Source organism: Amblyraja radiata, chromosome 25 (assembly GCF_010909765.2).
Source record: "Amblyraja radiata isolate CabotCenter1 chromosome 25, sAmbRad1.1.pri, whole genome shotgun sequence".
Classification (NCBI taxonomy): Eukaryota; Metazoa; Chordata; class Chondrichthyes; order Rajiformes; family Rajidae; genus Amblyraja; species Amblyraja radiata.
In genome coordinates this window covers 12,935,785-12,955,774 of record NC_045980.1, presented here as the reverse complement: position 1 = coordinate 12,955,774, position 19,990 = coordinate 12,935,785, and the positions used below count along the sequence as shown (strand labels likewise).

The following is a 19,990-nucleotide window of genomic DNA, read 5'->3' as shown; positions in this document are numbered from 1 at the left end:
TCTGACTTGACCCGACCCAAAAGGTCACCTATCCTCTTTCTCCAGAGATGCTGCCTGACCCATTGTGTAACTCCAGCATTTTGTGTCTATCTTCGGTTTCAAAACAGCATCTGCAGTTCCTTCCAACACAAGTACCATTGAACCATTAAGCTGCTGATAAAAAAAATGCCTGCCACCTAAGGTTTCAAGTCCCCAAGGAGGTGAGAAATGGAAAGCAATTTGTTTTTGTTTTGTTTTACAAACTTCTATTGCTCCTATTACTCTCTCATAAAAATCTCTCACCTCCAAATGCTCAGAAAGGACTCTGAGCCATTTTATGCCAATACATTCAAAGAAGGTATAAAGGTCTCTATCAGCAGATCATCATTCCTATATATCGGCGAGACCAAGCGCAGACTGGGCGATCGTTTCGTTGAGCACCTACTCTCAGTCCGCCTTGGACAACGCGATCTCCCGGTTCCCAAACACTTTAACTCATCTTCCCACACTGACCGAGTGAGGCCACATGCAAATTGGCGGAACAGCATCTCATATTCCACTTGGCCATATATGCAACATCTACATCGACCTTTCTGGTCACGTCTTCAAAACACTCAATCAGCTTTGTGAGACCCGACCTCCCATCTACAACCCCATGCTGACCCTAATCCCTGATCAGTCCTTGTCTCTCTTAATGTCTGTACATGCTATCCCTCAGAATATTCTCTAATAATTTTTCAACTGCAGAAGTGAAGCTCACTAGCCTATAGTTCCCAGCATTTTCCCTGCGGCCCTTCTTGAATAGAGGCACAACATTTGCCATCCTCTGCTTCATTTGTTCTCTGCACCTCTCCATACCTCTAGTTTCCATATCCCCCTGACTCTTTTATGCCCCTGTCCCACTTAGGGAACCTGTACGGAAACCTCTGGAGACTTTGTGCCCCGCCCAAGGTTTCCGTGCGGTTCCCGGAGGTTGCAGGTGGTTGCCGGAGGTTGCAGGTAGTGGAAGCAGGTAGGGAGACTGACAAAAACCTCCGGGAACCGCACGGAAACCTTGGGTGGGGCGCAAAGTCTCCAGAGGTTTCCGTTCAGGTTTCCTAAGTGGGACAGGGGCATTAGTCTGAAGAAGGGTCTCAACTCGAAATATCACCTATTCCTTTTCTCCAGGGATGCTGCCTGACCCGCTGAGTTACTCCAGCGTTTTGTGCCTATCATTCCTTTTAATCCACGCAACAAAACCGAGGACAAAAGCATGTTCTCCAAAATGGTTGATTTGATCTGCTCAGTGGGAAAAATGACAAGTTCTTTCTTCATCTGTCAAATAATCGCTCAAACAGACCATCATGATGTGCTCATCCGATGATCTAATTGAGCAGTGACATTCTGAAATGACAGAAGTTAAGAAGTGTTTCCGAATGCATTACCTTTTCTCTGATACAGTAAAATGTCACTAATTTTAATCAATCAGGATTAACCATAGTTGACTAATCATTCGCTTAGGTTGGCAGTTTGTCATTCCAAATTTGATCCACAATATCTAATGCTTCTGCTCCACAGAAGAGCATAAGAAATAGGAAGAGAAATGGGCCATTCGGCCCCTCTAGCCAGTTCTACTCTCTAACAAGATTAAGGCTGACTTTTACCTCAGCCACCATTTTCAGGATTAAAGGACGTTCTTTTAGGATGGAGATGAGAGATGAGGAGAAATGTCTTTAATCAGAGGGTGGTGAATCTGTGGAATTATTTGCCACAGAAGGCTGTGGAGGCCAAGTCTGTGGATATATTTAAGGCAGAGATAGATAGATTCTTGATTAGTACAGGTGTCAGAGGTTATGGGGAGAAGTCAGGAGAATGGGGTTAGGAGGGAGAGATAGATCAGCCATGATAGAACGGCGGAGTAGACTTGATGATTCCCCATGACTCGTGATTCCTTTACTATGAAGAAATCTAGTGCTCTTTCTTTTGAGTCCAACCAGTGACTCAAACCAGTGGGCTGGGACCTCAACTTCCGGAGATACTCTTGTCTTGGGGCATGGAGGCTGGCGGAAGGCAAGGGGAGATGAGTTCACAGGCCGAGGTGTTCGGATCGAGGCTTCAGCAGACGTTGGAGGCCCTGGAGGCCCTGCAACAGCCTGGGGCTCGATTAGATCGGGTGACGTTGACAGTGGATGAGAGTACGGAACAGACGTGGCACGGGGCAACAGAGCAGCAGTGGAGGACATCGACACGTCACCTGGCTTGGACAACCACTGCATCGCTGACCCCATACCATCGCCATGACAACGGGCCTTTAAGGCCAGGTTAATGCCAATATTTCTAACAACTCTGAACTTGAAGGGTACAGGAGGTTCTGGAAACATGGTGACTCTTGCAAACTGCCTCGGTGTAATCCACTACCTGACACTCTTTTATTTCAGTATGATTGTGTCTAATATCTACTTTGAGGCTGAATCATGTGCAAAATAAAGAAATTCACTGTGCCGAGGTACATGTGATAATAAAGACCCATTTAGCCATTGACACTTGGGCAGGTACATAGATAGGAAAGGTTTAAAGGGATATGGGGCTAAAATGGGCAAATGGGACCAGCTTAGTTTAGTTTAGAGATACAGCATGGAAACAGGCCCCTCGGCCCACAGAGTTTGCGTCGACCAGCGATCATCCCGTATACTAGAACTATCCTACACACTAGGGATAATTTACAATCTTTGTCAAATCCAATTAACCTACAAACGTGTCCATCTTTGGAGAGTGGGGGGAAACCGGAGCACCTGGAGAAAACCGATGTGGTCACGGGGAGAAGGTATAAACTATGTACAGACAGTACCCGTAGTCAGGGTTGAACCTGGGTCACTAGCACCGTGAGGCAGCAACTCTGCTGCTGCGCCCAGATGAGAAATCCTGGTCAGCATGGACAAGTTAGGCCAAGGGGGCCTGTTTCAGTGTTGTACGACTCTCTAACTCCACATTCCTCTCCAACTGTGGCAACACATCTAGCCTTGCTTACTAAGTATGGTTACAAAGATTTTTTTCAATCCTTGTTAGCTACCTGCAATCCAGGGTGGGGCAGCGATGGTGGGGAGTTGGTGGGGAACAATAGAGAAGGGGTCCCAGCAATTTTTTTTAAATTGGATGGATCTTCCTGAGCTATTCCTTAAACCTGAGATACTTGATGTTTCGAGAACAAAGGTTCTTATCAGAAGGTCATTGAACAGCAAATTGAATCTCTGATGAAGCACTTACAATAAAACAAAATGAATAACTTTGAATCGGTGAAAGAAATTGGTTGGAGATTCCTCAGGTGTCTGTGAGTAGATTGATATCTTATAGCTTATCTCTAATAAGGAGAAGATATCTTGGTCAAAGTGGGCGAATTGGGCCAAATGGCCTGTTTCCATGCTGTGTGCCTCAGATAGTTAATGCTTTATCAGAAAAGGGTCTAGTTTCAGAGAACAGACAAAGAGGTTCATGTTCATAAGTTCATAAATTATAGAAGCAGAACTAGGCCATTCAGCCCATCAAGTCTACTCCACCATCAATCACGGCTGATTTATTTTTCCTTTTCAACCCCATTCTCCTGCCTTCTCCCCATAGCCCGACACCCGTACTAATTCAGGAATCTATCAATCTCCACCTTAAAATATTCATTGACTTGGCCTCCACAGCCTTCTGTGGCAAGGAATTTTGCAGATTCACCACCCTCTGACTAAAGAAATTCCTCCGCATCTCCTTTCTACAGGTGATATAACTAAGGGGACAGATTATATCGAAGCAATAGCAGATCTGTCAGCTGAACAACAATGGTAAGAAAAGGTAATGAATCATCTGATGAATAGAATATCTAAAATCAAATATATGGATTTCAGCATTGATTTCAAAATGGAAGGTAGGTTTTTTCAATCTTATTGAATTTAATAATGATGTAACAATGCAAGTAGGCACTGGTACTGAGGCTTGTATTTTGTCGTTTAGATTTTGAGAAAGGCCTTCGATGGGGAGCTCTAACAATGATTAAGCTAGTATTGGGAACTCCAGAGATGAGGCAATGATTTGTAAGATGGATGGCTTCAGAATGGAAAAGCACAAAGTGGGATCAAGGGCTCAGTGTTGACGGGAAGTGGATGGTGGTGTTGGCCAGGACGAGGGCCTAATGTTCACAACTCACCACCCGTGGTCCCATCTCTGGAATCAAAAGTGACAAATTCTAAATCCGTGGGTGATTCCAGATCGAGTGGGCACATTAATGCTGAGGAGGACCATGACAATTTAATGGAGGACCTCAATAAGATACGAGACATTTATTTGTCACATGTACCAAGTGGCACAGTGAAATGTGCGGTCACCATACAGCCATACAAATAATAAAGAGCACAGAACACGATAGAACAAGACATCCCCACACAGCGGGATCAAAGTTTCCCACTATGAGGGAAGGCTCCAAAATTCAGCCTCGTCTGTAAACTTACAGAATGGGGATCCAATTGGCAGATGAATTATAACATAGGTGAATGCTAGGCGGTACAGTTTAGAAGGAAGCATAAGGAATACCCCACATGTGTTCTCACCAGGGCCCAGCATAATTGCCGTAATACGCCAATTTCTATGCACAAATCCTCTTGCAATTAATGCCTCCACCGACTGCTTTCCCAATTGACTGCTGCACTGAATATTATACCCTCATTCTGTGCACTGCAGACGGCTTGATTGTATTCACGTGTATGAAGGAACTGCAGATTCTGGTTTACACCAAAGATGGACACAAAATGCTGGAGTAACTCAGTGGGACAGGCAGCATCTCTGGATAGAAGGAATGGGTGACGTTTCGGGTCGAGACCCTTCTTCAGACTGAAGGGTCTCGACCCCAAAATGTCACCCATTCCTTGTATTCATGTATAGTTTAGTTTAGTTTAGAGATGCAGCTCAGAAACAGGCCCTTCGGCCTACTGACTCCGATCAGCGATCCCTTCCCATCAGAACTGCCCCCTCCATCGACTCCTTTAAGTCAAGACTAAAAACTTATCTATACGCCCAAGCCTTTCCAGAAGCCCACTGAGCGAGGGCTATATGTATATATGTATGTAGTTTGTTTGTTTATACTATTCTTATAACAAATGTAAAGCACTTTGGCCAACGAGAGTTGTTTTTTAAATGTGCTATATAAATAAATGTGACTCGACTTGACTTGACTTGACATTAACACTACCCAGGACATACTAGGGACAATGTATGTTTTTTAATACCAAGCCAATCAACCTCTGTCTTTGGAGTGTGGGAGGAAACCGAAGGTCTCGGAGAAAACCCACGCAGGTCACGGGGAGAACGTACAAACTCCGTGCAGACAAGGACCCATAGTCAGGATCAAACCTGGGTCTCTGGCGCTGTAAGGCAATAGCTCTTCTGCTACGCCACTGTGCCACATTTACTCTGACTGGGTGGCTCACAAACAAAAGCTTTTCACTGTACCTCAGTATACGTGATAATAATAAATTAAATAATTAAATAAACTAAACTAAACCTGCAATGCAAAAGCAGAAGGTCAGTGTCTCACAAAGTGTTGGAGTAAGATTGCAGCATTTGCAGTTCCTGGTGTCGGCATCTCAATCTCAAGTGTTCTCTTGTGATTTTGTCTGGATTAAAAGAGATGTGGGGACCAACAGATGTCGTTAAATTAGTGGTGGACCTGTATTTTGATTTTTTTTTTTCTCCGCAATGACCAGACCAATTTAAATTTCCTTTAATATCTCGCTCTGATGGAAAATGATAATTTTATTCCCATCCAAACACAGGATTAAAAAATCATGGTTTAAATGAAGTAGTAAGAGTCATTTGATTGAAAACACAGCTGCATCAGTTTACACAAACTGCCTAAACTGCAGTTAATTTCCCTCTGGGTCTAGTGAAGGAAAAATTAAAAGTATGTGAACTAAAACCAAATTACCATCAAGCTACGTTAAAGTACATTCAAGAGGTGAGGAAGAGAGAATCTAAAATAAAATGAGATAGTAAAGGAAATTTTAAATGATCTGGTCATCACAGAATTTTTCTTTAATCAACGTACGCCCACCACCGATTTTACGGCAACTGGTAGTCCGACACATCCTCTAATCCGGACAAAATCACGAGAGAACACTTGAAATCACACTGGAAGTCCCCCAGAAAACGTGAAGCCTAGGCTGGGCGAGATGGTCGATCTCGGCCTCGTCGGGACATCTGTGCCGATCAGCGGGTCGAATTTGCCCCCTGCGGTCAGGGCACTGGAACTCCAGCCTGGCCGGAGCAGGCAGATCTGCTCCCATAGCCGACTCCTGAGGGCCGGTATCAAGCCCCCTCAGTGGCAGAGGCGGACCGTTCTGGTAACGCTGGACACGTCTCGGAGGCCGTATTAAAAACTGATATGAACTTGAAACACTCAACGCAAGGTACAAGACATAGAAGACCTTCCAACAAGATAAGGTGCCATGTATAAGAGCCAGGATTATTGCTCAAGGGAGCCTGTGATTCAAGAGCACAAACAATTTATCTGCTAAAAAGCATCTGTCAAAAGTTGGTCTCTAAGGACAGCGTTTGTTCCCTGAAATTACTCAGTAGCTGGCTGTTCCATTTCTGTCTGTACCAGGGGCAAATCCTCATTCAACTTTGTAACTTATTGTTGTGTTTAGTTTAGTTTAGAGATACAGCACAGACACAGCGCCTTCGGTCCACTGAGCCCACGCCAACCAGCGATCCCCACACGCTACCACTATCCCACACACACTAATTCACAATTTACAATTTTACCAAAGCCAATTGACCTACAAACTTGTACGTCTTTGGAGTGTGGGAGGAAACCAGGGCACCCAGAGAAGACCCACGCAGGTCATGCAGAGAACGTACAAATTCCGTACAGGCAGCACCCGTGAGCAGGATCGAACTCGGGTCTCTGGCGCAGTACGGCAGCGACTCTACCGCTGCGCCACCGTGCCGTCCCTGAATTGGACCAAGGGATTTTAAAAAAAAACAGGTAACGACAGGACTGTACAAGAATATGCTATAATGGAACAAGATAAAAATACAACGATGATTATAAAACAACGATAACATTTGAACTCTCATCCAGACACTGAATAAGAGACGTCCAATTGCCTGAGCAGTTCATGGCATTCTGGACTGGCAATTAAATCACAAGATAAAAATCTAAATCAATTATCCTCCTTGGCTTCACCGCCATACCCTTCTCTCATTCCTACACCATTATCTGCATATCACATTGTCCGCAAAAGGACATAGTAATTGCAACCAATTGTTTCAATTGCATTTTGCACCAGAGACTGCAATGCCTTTGTAACAAAAGAGACAATCAGTCAGAGCTCCACCTTTTATGGGAATAAATTGCAACTCGAGCCTCTGAATGTCACATGATTTTGAAGAGGCAACATGATCACATGAAGATTGAATTTCACGTTTTTGGCCAGAACAGATACAGTTATTGAATGTCTTTCACAAGGATGGCTTATTGCGAGAAAAGTGTCATCATAATGCAGCAGGCACGGGTCTAGAAACTGAAGCACATATCATCCATTTCTTCAGTTCAAGTGCAGTTAATGACAAGTGCCTTAACAGCATTGCGTATGCAGAGGGATCTTGGAGTCCAAGTTCATAACTCACTAAAGGTGGCAGCACAAGTAGATAGGGTTAAAAAAATTAAATTTAATTAAATTCCAATTAAATCTTTCCCCCCTCACTTTAAACTTGTGTCCGTCCTCTGGTTCTCGATTCCGCTATTCTGTGCAAGAGACTGATTTTTTCCCCCGATCTATTTCTCTCATGATTTTGTACACCTCTATAAGATCACCCCTCATCCTCCTGCGTTCATGAAATAGAGTCCTAGCCTGCTCAAAGTCATCCAAGGTGGCCCAGCCGCCGAAAGGACTCTCCCGACGCCGGGACAAGGCCAGGGACATCGGGCCTCCGTAGAGGCAATTGCGGTGGCCTCAATAGGCCTGACTTTGGGGGTGAACATGGGGTGGGGACTGGACATTGTGCCTTCCTCCACAGTGCTATCCACTGTGGGGGGATGATTTTTTTGTCTAATTGTAGTCCTGTAGGTCTGTGTCCAAGATGGCTGCAGTGAAGAGAGAGTGGACGCTGGCGCGCTTTGGCTGCCGCTGCTCTTTCTTCACACTGTGTTTTTGATTTTCTGTTTTGGGATTGAATTCTGTTTTTAATTTGTGTCTCTGTGATGTCTTTTTTACTTGTTCTATTCCGATTATATGTTTTTATTCCGATTACTATGTAAGGTGTCCTTGAGATGTCTGAAAGGCGCCCATTAAATAAAATTTATTATTATTATTATTATTATTATCCAAGAGCTCAGACCCTCGAGTCCTGGCAACATCAGAGTAAATTTTCTCAGCACCTTTCCAGCTTGACGACATCTTTCCTATAATTTGGTGCAGAGAACTGAACACAATACTCCAAATGTTTAAGAAGGAACTGCAGATGCTGGAAAATCGAAGGTAGACAAATATGCTGGTGAAACTCAGCGGGTGAGGCAGCATTTATGGAGCAAAGGAAATAGGCAACGTTTCGGGTCTCGACCCGAAACGTTGCCTATTTCCTTTGCTCCATAGATGCTGCCTCACCCGCTGAGTTTCTCCAGCATTTTTGTCTACCTACAATACTATATTTTCATTTATCTCCATTGTCAGAGTGAGGTCCAGTGGAAATTGGAGGAACATCACCTCATATTTTGCTTGGGTAGCTTACACCCCCGCGATATGAACATTGACTTCTCTAACTTCAAGGAGCCCCTTGCTTTCCCTCTCTCTCCATTCCCTCCCCCTTCTCCCACCAGTCTCACTATCTCCAACTACATTTTATCTCTGTGCCGCCCACTCCTCTGACATCAGTCTGAAGAAGGGTCTCGACCTGAAACCTCACCCATTCCTTCTCTCCAGAGATGCTGCCTGTCCCGCTGAGTCACTCCATCATTTTGTGTCTACCTACAATACCCTAAATATGGCCTTCCCAACATCAGATATAAATTTAACATGACCTCCCAACTTCTATATTCAATACTCTAACGAATGATGGCCAATGTGCCGAAAACATTTTTTGACCACCCTATCCACCTGCGATGCCTCTCGCAAATAAATATGCACCTGCATTACTAGATCCCTCTGCTCAACAAACACTCCCCAAAGCACTACCATTCACTGTGTAGGTCCTGCCCATGTTATCATTGCCAAAATGCAATACCTCGCATTTCTCTGTATTAAATTCCATCAAACATTCCTCAGCTCACCAGGCCAACCGATCAAGATCCTGCTGCAATTCTCTTATATCAAACGCCACGGCAGGCAAGAGGAGAAATGTAGACACAAGGAACAGCAGGCTCTGGTTTACAAAAAAAAGACACAAAGTGCTGGGATAACTCCACGGATCAGGCTGCATCTCTGGAGAACGTGGATCGGTAACTTTTTGGGTCGGGATCTTTCTGCAGAATGATTTTAGTCGGGAGAGAAACCTGGAAGAAGGGTTGAGATAGGACACAGTCTAGCAAGTGATAGGTGGATACAGACGAGGGTTTTTTTTGTTGGCAGCTGATGGACAAAGTCCAGAGATGAAGGGACAAAAAGGTGTGAGACGAGGATATCAGCATAGAAGCGGCACAAAATGTGGCCAGTGAAAAGGAATACAGGTAGTGGGAATGGAGGGGTGGGATAGAGGGAGAAATGGGTTCAAATCTAAGTGGGGCACTGGGACGAAGAATGGGAAGAAGTGGTGGGGAAGGAGGTGGGTTTTTTTTTTAGCTTATCTAAAATTGGAGACTTCAGTAGTTTAGTACCACAATGTCCTTCCACGCTGCCTGCAGCAACCTGCTTATGACAGATGATTAAAAAAATTATTTACTTCATTCCAACACAAGCTATCAAGAGCGATCAAAAGAAGAGGCAGATATTCATGTGCAAGGATGTAGACAGCTATTCCCATCTGCTGCAATGAGCTGATATGAAAGCAGGCGCTTATCTTAAAGCTTCTTTATCATTGCCGATGACAGCAATGAGTGAAAAACATATATTCCAAAATATAGTTCTTCACATCATTTGTCCACCAGAAACACGTTTCTCATTTCTCCCACAATATTTCTAGACGTGTGCTATTAATCTGCAGGCAGTAGGTGATTGTAACAGCAAAATGGCATTTTCTAGAGTTTACTGTAGAAGATGTTTCTATAGCTGCAGGGGCGGCATGGAGGCGTGGCAGTGGAGTTGCTGCTTTACAGCGCCAAGGACCCCGGGTTCCATCCTGACTACGGGTGATGTCTGCACGGAGTTTGTACATACTCCCTGTGACCGCGTGGGTTTTCTCCGGGCGCTCCGGTTTCCTCCCACACTCCAAAGACGTACAGATTTTGCAGGTGAATTGGCTTTGCTAAAAATTGTAAATTGTCCCTAGTGTGTAGGATGTCGGGGGATCGCTGTTCGCCGCGGACTCGGTGAGTCAAAGGGCCTGTTTCCGTGCTGTATCTCTAAACAGTATGTAGACAAAAATGCTGGAGAAACTCAGCGGGTGAGGCAGCATCTAAGGATTGAAGGAAATAGGCAACGTTTCGGGTCGAGACCCTTCTTCAGACCGATGTGAGGGTGGGGGGACAGGAAGAAGAAAGGAAGAGGCGGAGACAGTGGGCTGAGGGAGAGCTGGGAAGGGGAGGAGAAAGCAGGGACTACCTGAAATTGGAGGTCAATGTTCATACCGCTGGGGTGTAAACTGCCCAAGAGAAATATGAGGTGCGGCTCCACCAATTTACGGTGGGCCTCACTATGGAGGAGGCCCAGGACAGAAAGGTCGGATTCGGAATGGGGGGGGGGGGGGGGGGGGGGGGAGTTGAAGTGCTGAGCCACCAGTAGATCAGGTTGGATATTGCGAACCGAGCAGAGGTGTTGGGCAAAGCAATCGCCAAGCCTATGCTTGGTCTCACTGATGTAGAGCAGCTGACATCTAGTGCAGCGGATGCAATAACTGAGGTTGGAGGAGGTGCAGGTGAACCTCTGTCGCATCTGGAAAGACGGCTTGGGTCCTTGAATGGAGTCAAGGGGGAGGTAAAGCGACAAGTGTAGCATTTCCTGCGGTTGCAAGGGCAAGTGCCAGGAGAGGGGGTGGTTTGGGTAGGAAGGGACAAATTGACCAGGGAGGTAGGTGATTGTCAATTCGTCCCTTCCTACCCTTCCTTCCCTTGCAACCGCAGGAAATGCTACACTTGCCGCTTTACCTCCCCCCTTGACTCCATTCAAGGACCCAAACAATCTTTCCAGGTGTGGCAGAGGTTCCAAGTCAATTCTAGGAAGAAAACACAAGGAGATGCATGGTTTTTAGTTTCAGTTTTAGAGATACATGGTGAAAATAGGCCCTTCGGCCCACTGTGTCCATGGCGACTAGCGATCACTCCGTACTCTAACTCCATCCTACACACTAGGGACAATTTATACAGAAGCCACTTCACCTAAAAACCTGCATGCCTTTGGAGCGTGGGGAGAAACCGGAGCATCCGGAGAAAACCCATGCAGTCACGGGGAGAATGTACAAACTCCGTACAGACAGCACCCGTAGTCAGGATCAAACCCGGTTCTCTGGCGCTAGAAAGCAGCAACTCCACCGCTGAGCAACTGTGTCGCCCAAAATGCTGGCTTACAAAATAAAACAAAGTGCTGGAGTAACTCAGCGGGTCAGGCAGTATTTCTGGATCTCATTCAACTGTTCTGATGAGTCTAAAAGGCACGTACAGGCCAGAATGAGTCCAGATGGCAAATGTCCATCCCTGAAGGACATCAATGACCTAAATAGGCTTTTATAATAAAATCAGTGCTTTCTGCCAATTGTTAATGAGATTAGCCTTTTCTAAAAAAAAAAATCCAGATTTATTCAGACTTGAATTTAAATTCCCCAGGTGCTGCAGTGAGATTTGAACTCATGCCTCTAAATCAGCGATGCAAAACACATGCTATTAGTCCAATAACTTAATTAAGAGTCAAGAGTGTTTAATTGTCATATGTACCAAAATGGAACAATTACATTATTAAATGCAGTAACAAAAGAAATAAATTCAATAAATGAAAATAACAATATTAGTGCACTAATCGGTACTGCCGTTAGAGGTAAAAGCGTGGAAACATGCTTTTCGGCCCACTGAGACCGCGCCGACCAGTGATCTCCCAGTACACTAGCACTATCCTACACACTAGGGACAATAGTTTTTACAACTTACAGAAGCCAATTAGTCTACAGACCTGTGGAGTGTGGGATAAATTGGAGAAAGCTCACATGGTCACAGGGAGAACGTAGAAAGTCCGTACAGAAGGCACCCATGGTCAGGATCGAACCGGGGTCTCGGGCGCTGTAAGGCAGCAACTCTACAACTGTGCCACCGTGCTGTACTGTACAGGATGCTAAGACTTCAAACTGAAGGCATGAGAGAACACGGCTTCGATGGGCTGAATAGGCTTTCCTCATCATCACAATGCAATATGGAACTCGCCCGCTAATCTGATGTGAATAAAGAAACAGTAGAATACTGTTGAAACTGGGCAGCCACTGTGGCGCAGCGGTAGAGTTGCTGCCTTGCAGCACCGGAGACTCGGGTTTGATCCTGACTACGGGTGCTGTCTGTACAGAGTTTGTACGTACTCCCCGTGACCACGTGGGTTTTCTCCGAGAACTTCGGTTTCATCCCACACTCCAAAGACGTTTGTAGGTTTGTAGGTTACTTGGCTTGGTGTAAGTGTAAATTGTTCCTGCGTGAGTGTAGGATAGTGTTAATGTGCAGGATCGCTGATCAGTGCAGACTCGGTGGGCAGAAGGGCCTGTTTCCGCGCTGTACCTCTAAACGAAACTACACTAAATTAAAACGCTGCCTCGTCTAAAACTGGCAAAGGGCCTGATTGTAAAAAATGGCATCTCCCTCAAGACTCAGAGTAGCATGTCTTGCTCTGTGCTGTGCCCGGCACAAAATTAATTTCCACAATCTTAATGACTACATTAAATGGAAAGATAATAACTTGAGGGCCTGAGACTCCGATCACAATGAACTGAATTAGTTCCAGAAGTACATTCAAGGCGACCCAACTTTCTGATTTGAAATCCTAAACTTACACATTAAAGATAAGATGGGTCTCATTTGAACCCACGCCCTTTACACTTTCACATTACCGTATGGATTTACTGAAAAAATAAAATTCTAATAATTAATCCATGTATTCCTGTAGGATTTCTTACAGTAGTTAGTCAGTTTCAAATACATTTTAAACATGTAAGGCAGGCTATTTAAAAAAAAAACATGACTTTAAAAATGTTTCAATGTCAGAATCTACCAGTTTATTGAATAAACATTTAAGTTCAAGCTTTGTCGACTACTTACTGATTGACATGATCACTGACTAACATGCTAGAATATAGACATTTACCAATAAGACACAAATGTTAAAGCTGGGAAAATTTGAATTAACCGTGTCTCTTTCCATTCCAATACAGAATTCCACCATGGTATGGTCACTAGGTTCACAAAAATGCTGGAGAAACTCAGCGGGTGCAGCAGCATCTATGGAGCGAAGGAGATAGGCAACATTTCGGGCCGAAACCCTTTATGGTCACTGTTGCCCAAGGGGCTTTGCACAACAAGATTGCTAACTAATCCTTCCTCATTACACAATACCCAGTCTAGAATGGCCTGCCCTCCAGCTGGTTCTTCTACATATTGGTTTATAAAACTATCCCGTATATATTCCAGGAAATCCTCCTCCTCAGCACTGTTACCAATTTGGTTGGCCCAATCTACATGTAGATTAAAGCCACCCATGATAACTGCATGGTAGGGAAAAGTTTTTTTGCATGCAATCGAAATAGATCACATAATACTGTAAATACAATCAAGTTAAACTCAAGGGTGGCACTGTGGCGCAGCGGTAGAGTCGCTGCCTTATAGCGCCAGAGACCCGAGTTCGATCACAATGACGGGTGCTGTCTGTATGGAGTTTGTATGTTCCCTCTGTGACCGCATGGGTTTTCTCTGGGTGCTCCGGTTGCCTCCCACAATCCAAAGACATACAGATTTGTAGGTTAATTGGTTTTGGTGAAATTGTAAATTGCCCCTAGTGTGTAGGATGGTGCTAGTGTACAGGTGATCGCTGGTCGGCTCGGACTTAGCGGGCTGAAGGGCCCGTTTCTGCACGAAATCTCTAAAGTCTAACTGCAATAGAGATCAAAGGGGAAGATACAGAGCGCAGAATATAATTTTCAGCATTGTAACACACTGGTTTCTTAGACAAAGTCCAATGTCCGCAAATTGTGTAGAGGTGATTCGGACAGTACTCTAGCTTATGGATGGACCTGGTAGAAGCCTGGTAACAAGAGAGAAATAAGCTCTGATAAAATGTTACAAGGGGCCTAGATATGGTAGACAGTCAGAACCTTCCCCCCCCCCAGTATAAAAATATCCAACACTAGAGGGCATTGCTCTAAGGTGAGAGGGGGATTGTTTACTGGAGATGTGTTGGGGCAAGTGTTTTTTATACAGTGAGCAGTGGGGGTCTGGAACACACTGCCAGGAGTGGTGATGGAAGCAGTTACGATAATGATGTTTAATAGGCTTTTAGACAGGCATACAGAACAGCAGGGAATAGAGGGATGGGCAGATGCGATCAGTTTAACTAAGCATCACGTTCAACCCAAACATTATGGGCAAAAGGGTCCGTGCATGAGCTGTGCTGTTCTATATTCTATATTGTAAACTGGTCCCACGTCTGAACGAGTGCATTTTCAAAGCTTTCGTATCTTCCACCAGGCAGAAGAATGTATGTTGATGAATTCCCAATCATTCCTGCCCCTCCATCTTATTACACATTGGTCTGCAGTGGTTAGGTAATACGTGATTCTTTCAATGTTGAACATTCTTTGACATACACTCTGAACATTTCCTAAATGAGTGAGTCATTTGCATAGCAAACTCATTATCAAACTGAAGGCGATATTTCATTTCTTTTAACGTTTTGCTCTTTGTCTATGACTCGTACTTCATTTTGCCTCCACCTGACTGCAAGCGGCCTTAACAAGCAACAGCCATCCTCAAGTGTAATGGAATATTCAATCAGTTATTTAAGTATTTAAACAAAGATAGCAGTGGGACTATATCTTGCTTAAACGTGCCTTTGGCATCCGGCAGCCTGCAATATTGATGCAGCTCTGAAATGAGTCCCATGTTATTTGGATCATGCTTTACAGCCAATTCAAGTCTCCACTGGTTAATTAATAAATGAAAGATTAAAGTCCGTTCTGCTGTGTTTTGCACTCCCAAAGCAATCCCTGCCAAGCACTGCCTCAATCCTTGAATTCAACACACTTCAACATAGTCTAACCTCTCTGTAACTACATGAAAAAAACATTGATAATGTTAACCGACGCTTAGATCTGTAATCATCACAGATTCCTGCAAGTGTAATGTAAAGGAAGAATATAATCGCCGTGCAGCAACTTGTCAAATGATTTAACGCGACATTGCCGCCGTTCCACTTGCGTGCGGGCAGTAACTTCACCATCAACACGCCCATGATTGTGACTGGCAGTGTGCCTTGAAAACCCATTACGTACAGATGGTGAAACATTTGTTTTCAAGACAAACTTTAATTCAGTCTGCAATCAAAACACAACATATTTCAGTTTGGATTCTTTTTTTTTTTTCTTAGGTAACCCTTAGCCGTGCCGTATATAGTCTACTTAGGAGGTCATGGTTTAGTCTAGTTTATTATTGTCACGTGTACCGAGTTACAGTTTTGTTGCATGCTCTCCAGTCAGCGAAAAGAATATGCATGATTACAATTAAGCCGCCCATGGTCTCCAGATACAGGATTAAGAGAGGACAATAAGAGAATAGTGCAAGGTAATGTCCAGTAAAGTCTGATTAAAGATAGTCCAATGATGCAGATGGTAGCTCAGGACATTTTCTAGTTGGTGATAGAATGGTTCAGTTGCCTGATAACAGCTGGGAAGAAGTTGTGAAGTTTTGAAATAGTAAATTGGATCATTACTTTGTTTTTACTGACAATATGGTTAAATGTCAGAGGCTGAGTGTGACAATGGGCCTTCATGGCCAAGCTAAGGTTAATTAAAAATGTGGACATGGAAGGTACAAGATGGCACCTAAAACATGGCAACTCTTGTGGAACTGACTCAGAGCAGTCTACTGTCTTACACTCTCATGCTTAGTATGATTATGCCGAATGTAACAGCAAGATTGTCACTGAACTGCATGTAAAAATATAATTTCATTGTACTTATATACACATGACAACAAGGTACCATTGAAGTATCGAATATCGTATGGCAAGTAGACTACTTCAGAAACTATCTCTGTACAAGTGTCTGTTTTTGAATATTTCATGTAGTGTGTATATTTGTCAACAGAGCAATCGGAAAACGTGATATCCAACACAGAGACGTGTGCTCTATACACCCAGTTTCTGGCCATTTTAATTCCCCTTCCCATTCCCATGTCACCCCTTCTGTCTTGAGCCTCCTCATTACTAGAGTTCCTCCATTACTGCAAACTGGAGGAACAGTTTTTGTCTCCATTTCATCTCTAGTCTTCGTCACTCACTCCACCAGTCTGCCAATCAAACCCCACCTTCTCTCACCTGTATCCACCTATCACTCGGCAGGTGGAATCTTGAGCAAAAACACAAAGTGCTGGAGTAACTCAGCGGGTCAGGCAGCATCTATAGAGGACATGGATTTGAGTAGTTTATTGTCACGTGTACCTAGGTACAGTGAAAAGCTTTTGTTGCGTGCTAGCCGGTCAGCGGAAAGACAGTGTACAGATGCAGGATAAAGGGAATTACGTGAATAATCTTTAGTGCAAAATAGAGCCAGGTAAATCTGAACAAAGATAGTCCAATGGTCTGCAATGAGGTAGATAGTAGTTCAGGACTGCTAGCATGCTGACCGGTTGCATCGTGGCTTGGTACGGCAACTTGAGCGTCCAGGAGCGGAAAAGGCTGCGAAAAGTTGTAAACACTGCCCAGTCCATCATCAGCTCTGACCTTCCTACCATCGAGGGGATCTATCGCAGTCGCTGCCTCAAAAAGGCTGCCAGCATCATCATGAGTGTGTGGCCACACCACCCTGGCCACACACTCATCTCTCCGCTGCCATCAGGTGGAAGGTACAGGAGCCTGAAATCTACAGCATCCAGATTCAGGAACAGCTTCTTCCCCAAAGCCATCAGTCGATTAAACACAACTTCAAACAAACTCTGAACTATAATAGCCTATTGCACTTTATCTGTTTATTTATGTATGTATAGCTATATATTCTATGGTATATGGTCACACTGATCTGATCTGTATTTATGCCTAAAGTATTCTGTTGTGCAGCAGCAAGCAAGAATTTCATTGTCCTATCTGGGACACATGACAATAAACTCTCTTGACGACTTGGTTGTGGTAGAATGATTCATTTGCCTGATAACAGTTGGGAAGAAACTGTCCCTGAATCTGAAGGTGTGCATTTTCACACTTCTACACCTTTTGTGCACTGGGAGAGGGGAGAAGAGGGAGTGGCCAGTGTGCGACTCATCCTTGATTATGCTGGTGGCCTTGCCGAGGCAGCGTGAGGTATAAATGGAGTCAAAGGAAGGGAGGTTGGTTTGGGTGATGGTCTGGGCTGCATCCACAATTTGCTGCAATTTCTTGGGGTCTTGCAGATAGATGCATTTTGGGTCAGGAACCTTCTTCAAACTGAACATACATACCGGAGGATAGTCATAAAGATAAACTGATAGAGGCCCATCAAACAAAATAAGGCAAAGAACATTTCTTGTTATGTGTGCTAACTCCCTAACAGAATGCTAGTCGCTCGAGCCTGTTCAATATTCAACAAAACAATGAACACAGAGAGAACAATTGGATATATTTAGCAATTCACAAAAGGTTTTTCTACCAATATTATATAAACCGCATGTTCACTATCAATCTGCCTGAGGGTATCAGAAACTCTAAAACAGAATGAATAAATGATCCAAAAATGATTGGGTGGGAAGGAACTGCAGATGCTGGTTTAAGCCAAAGACTGACACGATAAGGTGGAGTACCTCGGCGGGTCAGACAGCATCTCTGGAGAAAAGGAATAGGTGTGGTTTTGGGTCGAGACCCTTTTTCAGACTTGGGTCAATTTTAAAATGGTTTTTGAGAAAAATGCACAGACGCCAGTTGCAATTAATTCAATGGAAATCAAAACATTCAAGTTCCTTGAAAAGGCATCTGCACGTCAACTTCACCATTAGAATGCCATTTTGAATTCTACTCCAATATGTCTCAGTGTTCCACACGTCACTCCTAGTCCTTCAATCAAGAGTGATTCTGTTAATTCCATGGACACCAATTTCATTCACTCTCGCCACGCTTCAGGTTAATTGGTCACGTTTGTTTAGGGTTTTGACGTCAGGTTGTTGACAATGAATCCGGGAGATTGAGACACAAATCAGTCGTAGGCTGGAATGGAGGTGACTCGGGTATCTCCACTCTCTCCCTCTTTTACCGTCTCCCTCTCCTCCTCCTCGCCCCCTCCTCCCCTTCTCCCCCCACTCCCCTTCTCCCGCTCCCTCTCCCCTTCCACCCCTCCCGCTTCTCCCCTCCCTCCCTCCTATCCCTATCCCCACTTCCTCCTTATTCCTCCCCCCTCTGTCCCCCGCCTCTTTCTCCCCTCCCTCCCCCTCCTTCTCCCCTCCTCCTGCAGTCATGATCTCCTTGAATGGTTGTAAATCAGGAGCCTGCACTCTCTCTTTTCCCCTCTCCTCTCCCTCCCCTCTCTACATCTTCTCCTCCTTTGTGGGTGCTTAAGGACTTTTAAGCCCGCCTTAGTCAGCCTCGTATTTTCCCAAGATTCACTGAGCAGTTTGGCTGAGCTGTTGCAATTCACAGTTGCCCTTCATTCACCTAAAGTGTCCATTTGCCCATGGACCAAGGGCCAAAGGGAGGGTCCATTTCAGCTCTTTACCCAGTGCCTTCCTGCGTGCATTATTTATGAAGAGTGCGGTCTTGCTCATTAAACCAGTCAGCTAGAGGGGACCCACTTTATCTGCCTCTCTATCTCACTGTCCGGAGATTTCACCAAGCAGGCAAGACTGGGTCTAACAAGGGCGCATGTTCATGCTCACTTGTACATTCAGCCATCAACTGCAGGAACAGTGTTTGCTGACACTTGGTGACACGCTGCTGAAAGCAATGCGCACCAGTCACAACTCACACCCCAGCAGCTTGCAAACACAAAGTGACTGCTTCAAAATCTTCTCCCCTGAACTTTGTTAGACCGCAAAATGCAAGCCACGAAAAAAAACCAATCTGCTCTGCTTGAGTTTGACGACCTTTGATCAGATCTTGGGGAACAGATATAGGTTTCACTCAGAACACCGGTCGAGAATGGATGGCATTGCTATTTATTCACACCACACAGTATCAAACTGATCGGCATTATAAGCCACAGGACCCTCATCAACAATAGGGAAAGGATAGCGAAGGCAGACAACTAGTAAATGGGCATGTGGGTTGTGCTAATGTGGTCACAACAAAGCTGGAGTAACTCAGCGGGTCAGGCCGCATTCCTGGAGGAAAGGAATAGGTGATGTTTCGTGTCGAGAGTCGGGGGGGGGGGGGGGGGGGGGAGTAGAGATACGAAAGGATACAAATGAAAGACCTGCGAAAGGACAGATCAAAGCCAGCAACGATGATCAAGGAAAGGTGGAGCCCACAATGGTCCATTGTTGGCTGTGGAGAAGGTGAAAACAAGTGAGACAAACCGTGAAACTAAGCAGGACGACAGCGAAACTAGTACGCCGACTTGGGTGGAGGAGGGAGCGAGGTGATGCAAGGGTTACTTGATGTTAGAGAAATTAATATTCATACTGAATCCACACCCTCCAGCGATTACTCCATACACTAACACTGGGGACAAATTTACAATTTTACTGAAGACAATTAACCTGTTCATC

The 19,990-nt window shown here is 44.7% G+C and overlaps 1 protein-coding gene across 1 annotated transcript in view; it reads right to left on the bottom strand.

Annotated features, from left to right (window-relative positions):
* tmem132c (transmembrane protein 132C) overlaps nucleotides 1-19,990 on the bottom strand; it is an 815,186-nt gene that overhangs the window by 592,100 nt on the left and 203,096 nt on the right. The gene's annotated exons all lie outside the window — the stretch shown is intronic.